The sequence below is a fragment of the Pygoscelis adeliae genome, unplaced genomic scaffold, assembly GCF_000699105.1.
Source record: "Pygoscelis adeliae isolate BGI_AS28 unplaced genomic scaffold, ASM69910v1 Scaffold410, whole genome shotgun sequence".
In the NCBI taxonomy this organism is placed as follows: domain Eukaryota; kingdom Metazoa; phylum Chordata; class Aves; order Sphenisciformes; family Spheniscidae; genus Pygoscelis; species Pygoscelis adeliae.
In genome coordinates, this window is record NW_008823913.1 from 2,808,912 (window position 1) to 2,825,602 (window position 16,691).

The window sequence follows — 16,691 nt, forward strand, 5'->3', positions numbered from 1 at the left end:
GCATTTCACCTAGGTATTTCTACACAGTGTTCAATACCGTGTGTTTGGCCACTCATTGCTTGCCTTCCAGAAAAGCACCTCCTCTTGATTTGAAGAAGCAAGAAATGCAAAAATGTACACATAACCTTGTTCTGATGATTAATTATTCTCACTGGTGAAAAGAAAAAAAATGCACCTAATTTTATATTTATTTGGCTTCAGCTTTCAGCCGTTAATTCTTGTTCTGCCTTTCCACTCTAGATTAAACAGCCTTTAGTACCTGGTATTTTCCTTCTGAAAAGGTGCTCATCTACTGTAACCAAGTCACCTCTCAGACTTTGTTTTGGTAAACCAGGTGGACTGAGCTGTTTAAATATTTCACACTGTTCAGCTTGGAAATTTTTTTGTAATCTTCCTTGTACCCTGCCCTTCCCCCACCTCCATTTTTAAAAGTGTGGAGCTAACCTCAAATACAGGCCAACCAACAGGTCCTAGCATCGGTCCCACCAGTGTAACACAGTGCCAGAATCCCCTTCTTACTGTTCCACGCTGATCCCTTTTCAGAGCCCGAGGGGAATCCTAAGGCCATCCCAGGACACAGTTCCCACTCCAAAGCTATTCTTGTAAAGGCAAAAACTCACTTTGGGGTCAGGTATACAAGAGCTCTGGAGACTCTGGCCTTGGTCTCCAATGGGAGCAATAGAGGAAATTCTACAGAAGCTAACAGCCTCAGAATGTAATTTGTTTCCTGCACAGTATTTTGTTAATATCCCTTGAACAGCGACATTCTCAGAAATGTGCAGTACCCCCAGGTGCTCAGCATTGCAAACCTCTGAAAACCTGACCCCAGGACTCAGTCTGGAGGGTGCTGAACACCTTCACGTCTTGTTGAGGCACTGGGCGCTGAGGTGCTCAGCACCTCTGAGGCTGTGGCCCTTAGCTGTCAGTCAGAGCAAAAATCCCTCCTGAAGCTAAACATGCAACGGGCCGTGCCTGGAGGCATCATTTGCGTGCAGTGGTGATGTGTTCAGCATGCCTGCTCCTGGCAGCAAGCTGATTGCACTTCTAATGTTTCTGGGCAACGTACACTCTCCATGAAGATCCTGTTGGCTGTCTGGGAGGGAAAACACATCTTGCAGCCTCCCTACATGCTCCAACTTCAGGCTTTGAGATGGAAACCCTGGGAAGGACGGGGTGGCATACCGATGACAGGAGTTTACTATGGCAATTGCTGATAAAACTTCACAAAACATGAGCTATGCTTTCTTTGCTCTCTTTCAGCTTCGTTTTCAGGACTATATATAGAAATCAAGTGCAAAAATTCTTTATACTGAAACTGTAAGGATAATAACATAACCAGAAATGGAATAAAAACACTTAGTCAAAGCTTTGTTTCCTTATTTTGTTCTAATTTACTTGATTTTTCCCTAAACCCACTCACAAACTGATTTCACTTTAGGAGAAAGGATGGCTCAGTAGTTCTAATGAACATGTTCATTTTCCAGTGATTTGAGGTCACTGTGGTATCAGGGAGCAGGTGAGCTGAACATATGGTTTTTCTTCTCATTTTGCAAGTAAGGGCAGGCCTCACAGTTCACTTGCATACATAAATCCCATAACTGCCTATGCACCTCATACACAGGATTAAAACCTTTTCAAGGTGAGAAGTTGTAGCCACAATGCTGTGGTTGGAAAGCTGAGTCTTCACCTGGCATCGGGACAACTTATTCACGAGTTCCTGCTCTTGACAGCTGGCACTGCACTCTGCTAAAATGCAAGTGGAATATTTTCAAAAGCACTCCCCAAAGTTAAAACTTCTATTTTAATATCCAAAATAAGAAACAGCCCTTCCAAAACACTTTCCACCTAGCAGCGCCCCTTTGAAAATCTTCATAGTCACTTCTGTGCTTTTTTTTATAATGTCTGGCAACTTTCTGTTATGCCCAACTCCCGGGTAACAACCCTTGTGATTTTTTTTCAGCTATCACAATATTTGCCCGTTTTTATCCCAAGGCTCAGCTGCCTGATCGAAGACCCTGAACAGCAGAGCGCCCTGCTGCTCTTCATGGTTACTGGGAAACACCTAAAACCACAAAACAAACGTATCCTAAAGGCTCAGATGCCAAAAGGAAGATTATATTTTTAAACTCTCGATTTTTTGGCCCGCTGCATACATTTTGATCACTGGGGGTTTTGCAATTATGCAAATGGCTGAAGAGCCCTCTGAAGCTGCGGCTGAGCTGGAGTACAGACCGATATCTATAATAAAGTCCCATGATGACTTAGGAGTGCCACTTCAGGCAAATACCCCTTTCCAAGATAAAAAGCAATGCACTATTGCAATAAGCTGGGTTCTTTTCATTTTTTCCCCTTCCTGATGTTTGGCACAAGTCCAAATCCTCTCTGTTCTCCACCCACCCATCAGACATATTCTGCTAAATATCCTGTCCTCTTGTCGTTTTGGCAAAAAAATAAACTATGCACGAGAAAGAATTATGCCTGTGAGGCTCTCATAAAAAAATTCCTGTGAACGATAAATCAAAACAAAATAATAATTATCACCAGCCACAGGACCACATTTATGTTTCTCATATTTTCCTCTTACTTTTCGTAGATTATCAAGTCTACACAAGAGCAAGAACCAGATTTTCCTAAAGATATTGATACACCAGTAATCTCCAACTCTGAAACTGAAGCTCACCTCGCCTACAAGAGACTTCTCTACGCTATTGACAGAGGGGGTTAAAATTTTCTCTTAGAATTAGAAATGGTACATTTCTGTCCTGGAAACAAGATGCCTTGTTTTTTCCTATGGCTACATAAATCTTCCACAGTCCCTGTGGTACCTTCTGACTTGCATTTAATAAATAATGAGCACAGTGATTTTTCTTCTTAGACTCCCAAAGGCATTGACACATACACACATACTTTGTAGATCGGGAAACTGAGGCACAAGGGACTTGCCCAAATTCACAGTATGGCTGGGTGGAGACATCAGCCTCCCAGACACCTGATCTCACCCAGCAGGTGAGCAGCGCTGGCACAGCAAATCCGGATCAGACTCAGGGACATTTTCCCCTGGGACCACTGAGCACAGGGAACATCCACCCCCATGGGAACAGTGCCCAGCATAGAGGTGTTCTCCAGCCATGCTGGAGTTGGGGAACACAAGTGGGTCTGAGATAGGAGTTTCCCACTCCTGCAGAGAGGGTTGGGCTGTATGAAGAGGGGGAGGGCCAGCAAGACCACCTTTCCTTCCCGCTTGCCAGGCACTGCCCAGTTTTTGGATGCTGGGCTTCAGTGCAACGTGGACCACCTGGACAGAGTAGAGAGGTTTAGAAGGAAATGTTCACTAAAGAAATGTTGAAGGAATCAGCATGGTTCAGTCTGGAAAAGAGAAGCAAAAGCAATACTCTACTGTTTTTCCCAGTTTTTCAAAGTACTAATGGCTCACAGTAGCTGAAACAATTTGGAGCTGTGGCAATCAGCACCCAGAGCTAAGGTGTAACCTCACCTTTTTTTCCCCAGCAGCCTTGGAGCTTGAACAGAGCCGGATCCTCCGAAAAGCCCAAGAGCAGATGGAACTAATGTATGAAAACCCACCAAAATAAATGTGTATGGGACTTTTCCTAACACCTCACAGGAGCTCAGACAACCATCCAGCCTTTGTGTCAGCACCTCTCAGCTTATTCCCACTCCAACAGGCAACAGGAGTTGTGCCTCGGTGTGCTCTTAAAACAGCAATTAAGCTCATAAGAGAGCAATTAATACTTTTACTTATCAGCCAAGTGCAGAAGATTTTTAAAAATTTGTTTGAAAATACATTCCCCTATAGGAAAAATACCATGATCCTACACTTTTGCTGGATTGCAGCATTTCTGGAACTTAACTGCACCTTTTGCCGTGTAGAAAAAAAAAGAAACAAACACTTGTAATTGCTAACCAAATCCCCTAAAAAGGGGCATTGAAATAATAATTTTTTGATGAGCTCTTACTGTCAGGATTAAGTAGGAAATGATGGCAATGCTTTTATGTTAATACCTCAACTTTTGTGTCAGTACATTAGCTATGCTAGTGTCAAACAAAATCCTGATTACAAACTGATGTAATATGAAAAAGGTACAAGCCCAGCCAGATGCACAGTGGCGTGAGCAGTTACCACAGGCCCTGCATAAGGATGAACCTCGCTCCCCACACAAGCCAAAGTAATTAATGTGTAGCAATACAGTTAACAAAAGATAATTCAAGGCATTGGAGATTTACAGAGAGAAACAGCACGCACCTAAGCTGTGGCTGGGATCCTCTGGCGCGTTTGCCCTGTGAAATGGAATGTGGTACAGATGCTGGAGACCACAGAGACACAAGCCGTAAGTTCAGGTTCAGCACAGACCAGCACCTCCAATGCCATGATACGCTGTTTGGGTGAGCTAAGCACTGCATACAAGCTAGTAAATCCTGAGATTTATCACATCCAAATCCAAGATGGTTTACATCTAACCACTTTAGGTATCTCTGCAGTACGCCCTCCTACTGATCTGGTCTGCAGCTATCACAGTTTGGTCCCTCTGGCAGACCCTAAAATCTTTTTTATGCTCAGTGTCTACTGAAGAGAAGTACTGAGGAGAAAACCAAGCCCTCTGAAAGCATCCATGAAGGATGGCTAATCACGAAACAGGGTGAATTGCTACAAGAGAAGGAGCTGAAGAAGGTGATGTGCTACTTAACTCTGTGATGGCCTGAAGGTTTTAGCGTCTGCTAGATTTTTGATGACATGATGTTTGAGAGGAAGGGAGCAAAGCGGTGACGTCAGCAATGGACTTTCTATCCATGAATATCTTCTTACAGAAGTCTGTTCTGAGTAAATCCAGGACACTCATGCCTTGTCTCCTCCTGACCACGTACCTGGCTTTGGAAAGGTCTCTGGAGAGCTTGTTCTCTGCCTTCCTGCTCTCTCTACTGGCAGTAACTCATCCCCAATCAGCTGATGTGGAAGGAACTTAATGAATAAAATTTCAGTATGCTCTGGTTCCGTAAGTTTTCCGCGTAAGTTGGGGCTAAATACTGATTGTATGAGTTGGCCCAAATATTTCAAAGATAGGGAAAACAAACACTGAGATGGAATAAACTTTTCTGGCTGCTCATAGACTTAGAAACAAATGAGCTGCAGATTTGGAAGTCTCTTTTCCATTAATAGCTTTGTAGACCAGCGTGGCTGAGAAAAAGGGTGTCTGCACAAATGCACATTGCTAACACGGGGCCCACCTATGGTCCATATAGCTATTTCATGGAATATCCTAAACCTCTTCCTCCCCATTAAAGTTTTCATATTTAAAAAGGGAAGGTGATACTGCTATAACAAGCAGGACTGTGGTTAAAAAAAGAAAAAAGCTTTAAAGGAAATAGTCTTCCCTCTAAGAAGACGAGAAATACAATGCTGTATAGGACAAACAGGAATAATAAATAGCGTAGTCTGTAAAAATGAACACCCTGTGAGTTGTGGAGAACTCTGCTGCAGAAGAGGCAGTGGGACACTGAGTTGGGATCCAAACGTTATGACTGGAGATAATCTGATACCACTTGGCAGCACAGGGTGTTTCTATGGGACAGAGTGGGTGGAGTGTGCTGGGTCAAAATGCGTTTGGAGCGTCACAGACTTTTAGGCCAGGCTGACATCTTATGTTGCTGGGGCCAAAGAGCTCAACCTGTGAGTTCTGCACCCAGTCATCCATGGCAGGGCGTTAGGGGGAAGACTGCGAAGCACTTGTACACGGTAAGCCTATTAGTTCTATTTTCATAACTACAGCCTCCCAAATATAAAAGCCAAACAAGCACATCACAGGCCTGGCAACATGAGCCACAATCTTGGAATGTGACTGCACGGTAATGTTGAGGGCAAGTTTCTAAACATTTCCCACCCTTCCCTGAGAAATGCAAAGACATGGGCTATTAAATAATCTCTTCATTTTAGTAATTTAGTTGCTGTTTGTACAGCACTTTGAACGTGCACAGTGCCACAGCACAGAAACGCTAAGTACTGTGTTATTTAGCTGCAAAGCCTGTGATAATCCCTCATTATGAAATAATAATTAATCATCATCATTTTATTCAAGAGCTCCTCACCGCCACCCCCACCCAAGCCCTACAGGCGCTGACCAAACTCTCTCCTGGAGCACGTCTGGACAGGACAGGTTGGCTATGGATGCAAAGTTCAGGTGTGAACTTTCCCAAAGTTCAGGCTGTGCCTAGCTGCGTGTCTCACCCAGCCCGGCGGAGGGACAACGCTTCCTAATCTCCAGCGGAGGATCAAAGCTGCAGATCCACCCAGCCCAACCATTCCCATCATCCTCACTAGTCCAGAGAGGGAAATTGAGACATTCATAGGGTAACTGAGGACTTCAAGAGGCTGTATCTAAAGGAGCTCTCTCTTTCCATGAGGGACAGAGTTCCTAACTCAACCATCTCTGTTGTATGTTTAAAGATGGGGCAGATATTCTGGGCCTACCGCCCTGGGGGCAAGGACTGTCCTGTTCTTAGTGACTGCCCAGAACAAGGTGAAGGGCACTGGGAGGTTGTTTGGTTTCAGAGCTATCTTTATTAAAAGCAATTTGACATTTAGAATATCACAAAATAGCACAAAAATATAGTCATGGCTGCTGCACGCAGAAGCGAGAACAGTCTGGACACGTGAGAAGCCAAAAGGGACGTGCTACAGCAACACTGGGACATTGAACTGGTCCCCAGCAACTTCTACCAGCTGTAAAGCCCCAGTGCACTTACAGCCTGGGTGAGCACTCATGAAATGAAGAGGCAATAGACAGGGCTTAGTCATCAGAAAGAAAGATGCAGCCTCCTCCTGCTTGGGACCCTGAGCTCTCCCCAGTAAGTTAGCGGTGCAGATGGTAAATGCCTAATGTAAGACCTCTTTCACTCCCCATCCCACCTCTTAAAAGATCCACTAGTCTCAACAGACATGGGGATGTCATTTAAAAGACCCATGATTCTCACCAGACATGGGGATGTCATATCTCTTGTGGGAGCTGCTCTGCTTTGTACAATATGTTGTTCCAGAGCAGATGTAGATGTTCATGTACCAGCTGAGTGGAGATGTGCATTCCTACATGTGTTTGAAGATTTGGGCCTAAGTGTCCTAAATTTTCTTTAACTTGCACAACACAACCCCCACAGCATTACAGACATCCTTACAGCCAGCAGGTCTTCCACCAACCTTGGTCACCCTGGAAACCAGCTCTCAGCTGTCTCCGAAAACTTTACCAAAGAGTTGTCTGCAGCTGCTCCTATCTACTTTAAAGCTTTAATAAAACTAAAGTGAAAAATATTGTGAGATGGTTCATATTCCATCATGTTGTCTGGGGAGAATACAGAATTCATCTCCTAGATACCAAAACAAGGACAAGCTTAAGGTGAGCAAAGTTATTTCTGAATGCCAAACAAACGTGCGCAAAGTTTCCTATACATCCTCACAAATAAGCAGCACTCATCAAAGCTGCTAGTTTAGTAATCTGTCATTAAATTGGCCAGTAAAAAGGAATGGCTGTAGGTGGGGATGGCTGCTATGAAGGGTCATTGAGACACAACAGTACTGGTAATCCTTTGGTATGAGAAGAGCATGGGAGAGTCCAAAATCTTGGTCTGTTCTACGGTGCAGCACCCTGGAGGTGGAGCTCCACTGATGTTGGCTTTTCACCTGCAATAGCTACATGAAGTCTCACTGTGCCACTGATAGGGTTCAGGTATGTTTTAAGAATGAATTTTCTTAGTTAAGCTTTTCTTTTGTAACTGTGCTTCCAACTTTGTAATCAAGCACTGAACTCTTTTTGATGCAAATTAAATATATTCTAATTATAGGCTAGCTCAATGTTTAATGTGGAACCACTCCCCTTTCCTGGAGGTAGCAAACCTAAATAAATCAGAATTGCTGATGTGCCCCTTTAAGCTTCTGCAGCTGAGGTAGGAATGGTGTGAGCACTGGTATCAGGCAGTGCCGGGTAAAGGGAGACTCATACCCCTTAGCAGACGTCACACAACACTTTCTGGCATGGAGCAGACAACAGCAGGGCAACAGACAGCTCTAGCAATGTACCCCTTATCAGCATCTCTGTTTCTATGAAGGATTACAGTGAGTTCTTCATGATATTGCAAGCTAAAATAATGCTAACAAAAATCTGTGCAGGATGCATTAAATGGCCTGAAACCACTTCAAAAACAGCATACAAAAAGAATTTTTAAGAGGGAGGAATTTTGGGTGGTTTTGGAAGTATCCTGGAAAGATGTATTCTTGTGTTTTTGGTTCAACAAGCTTTTCGCTATTCTTTTTCAACAGCCTGGGAGAAAATATAAATACCAGCATTGGAAAAAAAATTCAGAAAACACTGGCAGCGAGTTGGATTAGCTTTTCACTCTTGCAGGAGAAAGCATCCTGAAATTCAGGATATTTAAGTTCAAAGTAGGTCAATTAATATGAGAAATAAGACATTAATTTCTAATTGTGAGTGGTATTCACAACTGGACCAGAGGTGGCTCCTCCATCACTCACACTGTTAAATTGTAGAAGTGGAGATTTTTCTGCAGTAGAGCAGAAGAGCTGTTACAGGTCCATAGATATTGTTGGAGTTCTTGCCAGAGCTGAAGTCCTTTGGTCTCCAGTTACAAAGCAGGACTCTTCGGTCCCTAAAATCTCTCTAATCAAATTAGACCAGGGCCAAAGCTTGTTCAGAGTTACACTGGATTTAATCCAGAGCAAATCCATGAACCTGTTAGATATGCTCTAGGTTTACACCAGCATAAGGAAGAATATACTTTATACTTTCGAGCCCTTTTATTTAGATTTTGACTTTCCCATAGGAAAACAGACAATACCAAAAACAGTCACACAGCTTTCTTTTCAGGAAGCTGGTGACTATTAGTAAGAAACTTTCCACGTTATCTCTGCTATGCATGCAGCTTACAAACTGGGACTCCTGTTCTGTCTGTCTCTTTGCTCTTCAGCAGGTTCCCATTCAAATCAGGTTGTTTGCCTCTTGGCCATAGATATTTCTGTAAAGAACAACTTTCAGATGGGCTGACATTTCCAAAGTGCTTGGAGGGACAAGTCTGACCATGCTGCTCTGTCGCCGTGACACAGTATCAGATACTGACCCAGAGGGAAGGTTTTTCTGCTGAAAAAGGAGTTAGAAATAGATTCTTTTACTTATGTCACTGCTTCTTGACAGTAAAAGATGAAGAAGTGGGATATAGAGGGACACTGGGGAAGAACGGCTTCACCGCAGAGCTTTTCTCCAGCCAAGACTGGCAGTGGGTTCACTAAGGAAAAGCAAACAGCAGTTTCCAAAGCACACAGCCCTGTTTTCGTCCTACAATGGCAGCAAAACTCTCTCCAGCTGGGAAGATGGGAGGAGAATGATGGGGACCTGGCCTGTATCCCTAACAGAGCAGTTATGTGATCCCAGACAGGTCATGACAAACATCTCAGCCTCAGTTTCCCCATCTCTGAAAAAGGCATGGTGATAGTTTGGCATGTCTATTAAGATAGATTTGCAATGGACAGATTTGCAATAATATTAAAAATATGATCAGAGAGAGCTGAGATGCTCCCTCCTTTCCCCTTATAGCAGCCAGGTTTGACAATCCAGAGGGCAGGAGACAAGACGGCACAAACCAACCGCAGAAGCTGAACCAAGACTCACCCACGGGACCTGATTTTGCTCTCGCTTATATGGGTACAAAACCCATGTTGCAATGGAATCATATCATTTTAAGGAAGAAGTGGAGCACAATTTTTGGTTTTTGAGAGATTGGTGGTACTTAAAAGTGGTTTAGAGACTTCCCTCTTTGTTACAACATTTTATTTTGAAAGCTTATGGTCACATTATGCTGAGATCAGTAATGAACTTCAGTGCTTCATAGGGCATAACAAAATACTAATCATAGCATTTTGTCCTTGCATACCCATTGAGTGAACAGCCGCTCTCCAAAGCTCTCTGGTGATTACACCATTTCATTGGCATCCACCCTTTTAAAAAACACTTGAGAAAATAAAATAAAAATTGTGCTGTAAGCTTCTTCCCATCAGAAAACAGGGGGATCTTAAGCTGAAGAAAGAAAAAAAGCCTTCCCTAGCGCCTGACAGCAAGTTGCATTCTTTGCCGAATGGGAGGTCAAGAGGTGACCTTGCCCCTGCCCGACTTCCTGATCCTCCCCGGCCGCCAGCGCTGCGCCTGGGAGCCCTGGGCCGCTCCGGGCTTCCTCGCAGCGCAACTGCTCAGTGCGGCCGCACCAAAATGGCCTGACAAGACTGGAGGGAAAAGGAAGCTGCTCCTATTCCCACAGCCTGTTGTTTGTTTTTAATGGTAAATGGCAACTCCATCACTGCATCCCACAGGTCCCGGGGAGGAGAGACTGCAGGCTGCACAGGGACCGTGGGCTGGCAAGCTGCGCAGGTGCCACCATAGCTCTGACTCTGCAGGGGTTCAGACAACGCTGCAATGGGCAGCGGGTGCCTGGGAGGGATGGGACGACCACCCTCTGGTCTTACCCCAAGAATGCTTGGCTTGGTACCTGTTTTTTTAATTTATTTTCCTTTGCTTCCTAGCCTCTTAAAAAAGAGATTACACATGGTGTCATGTACATCAGGGCTGATTTCTGGCTTATTAAATAATTAAGTGAATGTCACTGGAGATTCTTGGATAAAAGGTGTAAAGTACCATCATGACCAAAAGAAAAAAAAAAAGATTAAGTCATAAAGGATAGAATGTACCAATGGATCTAGATGAAGAATTTGAAAATTGGAGGACTCATCAAAGCACGTGTCTGTGTAGAAATAATCTGAACAGGAAAATCATTGAAAAAGCCACAGAAAAGTCCAATTTAATGCCCAGTTCAGTGAAGCATGCTTACCCTATAAAGAAGCCTAAATGCTTGTATAAAAAAGCTAAAAATAAAAAAGTATTATCAGTTACATTTCACTACAGTGCTGGAGACAGATGAGCACCCTCGCTCATAGGATTGTAGCCATCCTGGATATTCATTTGGGCCTGAACTGAGAACAGTTGCCAGATGGGATAATGCAAGGTCTTCAGGAACAGGAGCTCTGCGGAAGAAGTTACAGTACCAAAGCACATAATTCGCATGATGCACAAATCCAAGCTCTTTTTTCTGGTTGCAAACACATCACAGGGTGGAGGCAGCAGCTGATCAATGTATTGTCACTGTATTACAGTGGCCCTCATGGAAATCTCAGTCCTTTGGCAAGAGAGTTGTAGCAACACAGGAAGAGTCAAACTCCATCACAAATGTTTTTCTCTGAGCAACCAGGAACACAGACAGTTCCTTTTGCTTCCGACAAAACGTCTGTGAGGGTAGGCAAGGGAGAAACGCAGGAAGCTTAGCACCAGATCCAACTCGTCTTTCTCAAGTTAATCACTTGCCTGTCATAGCACAACAGGTAATTCTCATTGTACACGCAGGCACTTGGAAGACAAAGGCAGCCAGCCATATGTGAGGCTTAAAGTGACTGGCAAGTGCAGAAAATCATCCAGCCTGAGACAATTATGTGCTAGTCTGTGAGTTAGCTTGGGGTTCCCCTTTTGAGAACCTGGCCTTCAGAAGCATTGCAGACATGCAGTGCTTCTTTTGCAAAAACAAATACATTTTGCTAAATAAACCTGTGCTGGCCTGGCTGGATCATGAATTCTTTGAGCTTGAAATTTTTTAATACTCTTTGGCTTTAAGGGAGCTAGTTTTTTTGCATAGGGCTGTAGTAATACTACTGTCTCACCTGACACACAGCTTCTTGTGAGAACAAATATGTTCTTCCCAAGTGACTTCTGAAAATTAAACTTTAGAGGGGTTTTGCACCAGAGGTTTCCAGCACATGGAACAGTATGGAGGGCTGCAGCCTCCTCAGTTTTCCCAAACCATCACTTGCCTCTGGAAGAAAGGAAGAAATTGTGAATATCATAGCTAACACTCGTAGCTTCTTGCAAGGCTGTCTGCCCCTGCTCTTCTCTGCAAAGCTTCATTTGCCCCAGGTCTGCCAAAGCTTTAGCTGATGCCATGCAGTAACAAGACATGCACAGGTGCCCTGGCAAGAGAAGTCTATTTTATGGCCACATCCACACTGGCACTGGCTGGCATTAGATAGGTTATATCTATGTCCCATGGCAAAAGTTATTGTACACTCACTCATGGCTACTGCTGTGTGTTTGATTCTGCTCTATATAGCTATTGTACCCTTAGGGTTTAAAATGTCAAGCAAAGAGTCTGCTCTCTATTTTCTTTGCTCTTGTTCTGTGTCTGCTTTACGTACTAATGGAGGATTACCCTGGTCTTACCTGCTTGTCAGATAGCTATTCCACTAAGTACTAACTGTATTGTTCTAAATCTCTCACATTTCTTGACTAAAATTCAATTTACTTTTTTGTCACAAGAACCACATGTCTGATTGTCCTGGGCTCATTCTCTTTCTCTGGTTTTCCTTGTCTTTTCAAAATGAAAAGCTTGCAGAAAAGCTTTAACTGAGCTAATGGAAGGGGAGATTGTTGTTTTTAAGGCAGATGTGCGTCTAAGAGCATTTTGGCACAGTAAAAGGAAAAAAAAAACAACCAGCCAAAGCAAAGGCTTCAAAGAAAGTCAGTCTCTGCTGTCTTTATTCTGCATGCTATACAGCAGTTCGTGTTTTGCAATGGTATGGAGCACAATGACCACATATAATCATTTCTTTCTCTGTGCATCTATTACACCCCCCACACACACACCTTACACTCAATAGCTTTTAGGTCCTCTTTACCAATGTACACCCTCTTCTGTCACAGGATAGTCCCTGAGTGCCCCAGCTCTTGGTGAATGCAGATGGGAAGAGACCCAAAGAGCAGTCAAGACATTTCTGGATCATGTGCTATACAAAAGGAATGGTTTGTTAATGGGGAACGATGGCAAGGAGAGAGGAAATCTGGGGCCAACTTCTTAGCCAGGGTTGAAGCAGCAGTAGGTGGGCTGCGAAGCAGCAGGGGAACATGGAGAGGAAGGGTGCCTGGCCAGGGCTCAGTGACGTTAAGGGGCTGGAGAGTGACACTCATCCAGCCTGCTCCCATCCTTTGCAGCTGCCACTGCCGGCTTAGGGTTTCTGCGCTAAAGCACTCGGCTCGGGGGAAGGGGAAAGGGTGGTGTGGAGGCAACTGCCAGGGCAAAGGGGAGATGAATATTTCATTTGTTCCGGGGCCTGAAATAGCTCTTAGCAGCCCTGAGTGCAAGAGTCGTGCTGCGATGGCGGGGGGGAGAGGTGGGTGCCTATTTGTCAGCAAAGCCGTTTCAGAGTTACGCCAAAGATTTATGGGTGTCTGGATGGTCCCTCCAGCAACCAAATACTGCTCAGGGTAGGTGAGCCTCATGCTCTGGAAGGATAACAGAGCTCAGACGCGTTCACTCAGTCTGGCCTGGCTGGAGAGCACTGTTATCCGCATACTTTCAAGGCAGCAGCTAAGGCCCTGGAGCTGAAAGCTGCCCTGGGGAGTCACGTCTCCCTGGATGTTTAGTTGCAGTTGGCCATTAAGTGCCTTTTAAAATGTCAGCCAGAGGGTTAAGGGACAGACCACAGTCTGATAACAGACCCAGGGTAGAGCCAAGACAAGAATCTGACCTGTGGACTTTACAGACACAACACACTGGGCTCACATAGAGACAGCTGTGGGAGGCTATCGTCCACAGTTCTGATTCACACTGGTATTTTAATATAAAACATAATGTTTGTTAATCAGTTTTTACGTGTGTCCTAATGGAAGGAACAAGGCACCAACCAGTAGGTAAGAAGTCCTGGATTTTGGCCCTGAACCCCTGTTATTTCCAAATCAGAAAGACAAAAATGAAACGAACAAACCAGCACAATATTATTTGACCTCCTTATAAATCTTGATAGCTACTAGTGTCCCAGCCCAAATTTCACAGGCACTCACTTGTCTCCCCTGTCCCACCCAGCGTACCCAGCTCCTTGCTGTCCCAGGTGGAGCCCAGCCCTAACAGTCTACCTGGAGCTTTGGGCAGCAGCACAAGAGTTTGGTTGTGCTCTTGCACAGGCTGGAACCGGTTCAGATTATAGAGCTCTGAAGTCTGCGTGCATGAGATGTGTTATCACCCAGGGGGACACTGTACATGCTCACTTCAACTCTGCAGAACTCAGAACAACTCTGCTGTGCTGCAGATGAAGTTCATTGAGTGCATTTAATAAGCTTAGCTAAAACCAGATTGGTTTAAAGACATTTTAAACTGATTAAACTGGGCCATGTGACATGGTTATGCCTTCAGGTGGAGATGAGACCTTAAATGATTATTTTGCCTCCCAACTCAGAGCCCCCCAGGAAGGAAAGGCTAAGTTCCAAAGCTGTGATGGCTGAACAACTCGGGGAACCTAGAAAGCACCAATGTGAAAACACTTTACGCACTACTTGGGGCCGGAGGACCATGCTGAGCACTCCAGGCCTAGATACACCACCCGGGACACCTGGGGCAGAGGACAAGCAGGAGGCTGATCCCCCAGAGAAGGGCTTTGCTCCCCTGGCCAGGCAGCTCCCTTCAGAGAGCAGGGCTGTAGAGGGGGAGCAATGCAAAACCTGACACTGGGATGGCTGGTGGCACCATTGCTTTTCAGCAACTGTATGGTGCTCTGGGAAACCACCTAGCTCTGATGCCAGGCTTTTGGGATGCCAGGGATGTCGGTATCAGACAGTCCATCAGCAGGACAGAGTCAAGTACCTGAACTGCAGCAGCTCTGATGTACAGAAGCAGGCACATGCCATGGACTGACTCTATGATATTCTTTTCAGGTTCAATGTAGAGGCTGGGATGTGCGGGGTTTATAAATTATATAGCTTCCTCAGTTAATGGAAAGTGAAGAACAAGACTGTAAAGGGAGCCTGAAGATTTTTTAATGGCAATAGACATGTGAGCCTATGCCAAGGGCAGGCCAAGGCTTCCTGGCTTGATAAACCCCGGTTGGCACCACAACACAACCTTGTGGTGTGGTTAACCGTTTCCTCAGGGGTCTCTGCCACCAGCCTGTTGTTATAATCTCAGCAACAACCACCGCAGGGTTCAGGTGGCACTTTGCAGTCATGGAGACACAGAGGTCTGGTGTCTGAGGGATCATTCTTCTGCATCACTGAAAGAGCTTTTAGGAGCTATTGTGTTAGGCCATTCTGTCACTGTATCTCTACAGTGACAGCAGCCTTATAGCAAACATGTCTAACCCTGCTCATTTTGTATTGCTTCTCAGAGAGCAGGGGAAAGCCAACTCAAGCTGATAAAGATGTAAAAAATCATGTTCTGTGGGGAAAACTACACAATAAATATTAAACCTAATCTGTGAGTCAGGTCCCTGAATTCTTTTGTCTTTAGTAATGTGTCTTTATACATGGGAAAGCACTAAGCATGAAACTGAGTAACCTGTAAGCTAAGGCTCTACAGCATTCAGCTTAGTTTTAAGAAAATATTTATTGCATATTAACAAAAACCAAACTGATTGTTAAAAACGTATTTCCAGGATTAGTGGCTGGGTCACAGATAGGTGCAGATGTATTAGAGTTATAAATAATTCCCATAATCATCAAAATCTTTTAATCCAAACACTGTTTAAATAGTCTAATGGAATGTATTTAATTTTCTTCTTATTAAATACAAATCAGAGGCATATCTGTGAATCTTAATACTGAAGGTTCCCTAAAGCTCAGGTTGGAGCAGGAGCACCTCTGTATGGGGGAAGGTGCAGATGACTCTCTTTGCATGGGAGGAGACTAATTCCAGGCAGCTGAAAAGGCATAAAACAGCCAGGCAGCCAGGCCATGTGTGGAAAAAAGTATTGGGTTACTGGCATTAAATGGCTCATGGAAGGAATAAGCATCTGAGATTACTTGCTGAGATACTACAACAGAGAGTACACGAAGCTCCAATCACCACTGTAAGGGGAACCTTTAACGCCCTTTCAGCTAAAACTTAGAGTAAGTGAAATGCTGTTTCCCAAGTGATGGTCTGACAGATCTCCAGAATTTCGCCAATACCTCCATTTGTTACATGTCAGCTATATTCCCCTTGCCCTTTGCTGGATGTGCCCCCACTGGCTCCTCATGGGACTGACCCTCTAGCTCTCCTCCCACAGCAGGAGCTGGGCATTTGCTTTAGCAGCAGGAGGACGCAAATTCCACTACCTGTATGAGCTGTGACACTCCCAGGGTTTGGGCTATGCAGCAATCCCCCCCCCCGGAAACTATTCATTTCACATTACTCCTTTTGTCAGGGAACCTTGGAGCACTTACAAACTACAACAAGTATACTCCGGGAAGAAGTAGGCAGAAACATTTCATGGGTAGGTAAAGTATAGAGGAAACCGCAGGTTGGGAATAGCCAGGCCCTTCCAGGTCCTGAGGTTCACCAGTCACGCCGGGAGCTTATGAAAAGACAGAAAGCAAAACTGCCACAGACCAGGCATCTGGGCACTTTGTGGAGAGCAGAGATTTGAATCTGTTCCTTCCATTTCTGTACAAGACCTGTAACTGCTGAGCTGTTCAGTGCAGCTCGGACCTGCTTGTCTTGACTGGAAACTCCACTCTGAACCTGGGCATCCCACTGTTTCAGGAAAAAAAATAGATACTTTTCTAAAAAATCTCATCGTTGTTTAAAATTCCTGACCAAATCTGTCCAGGAATCAA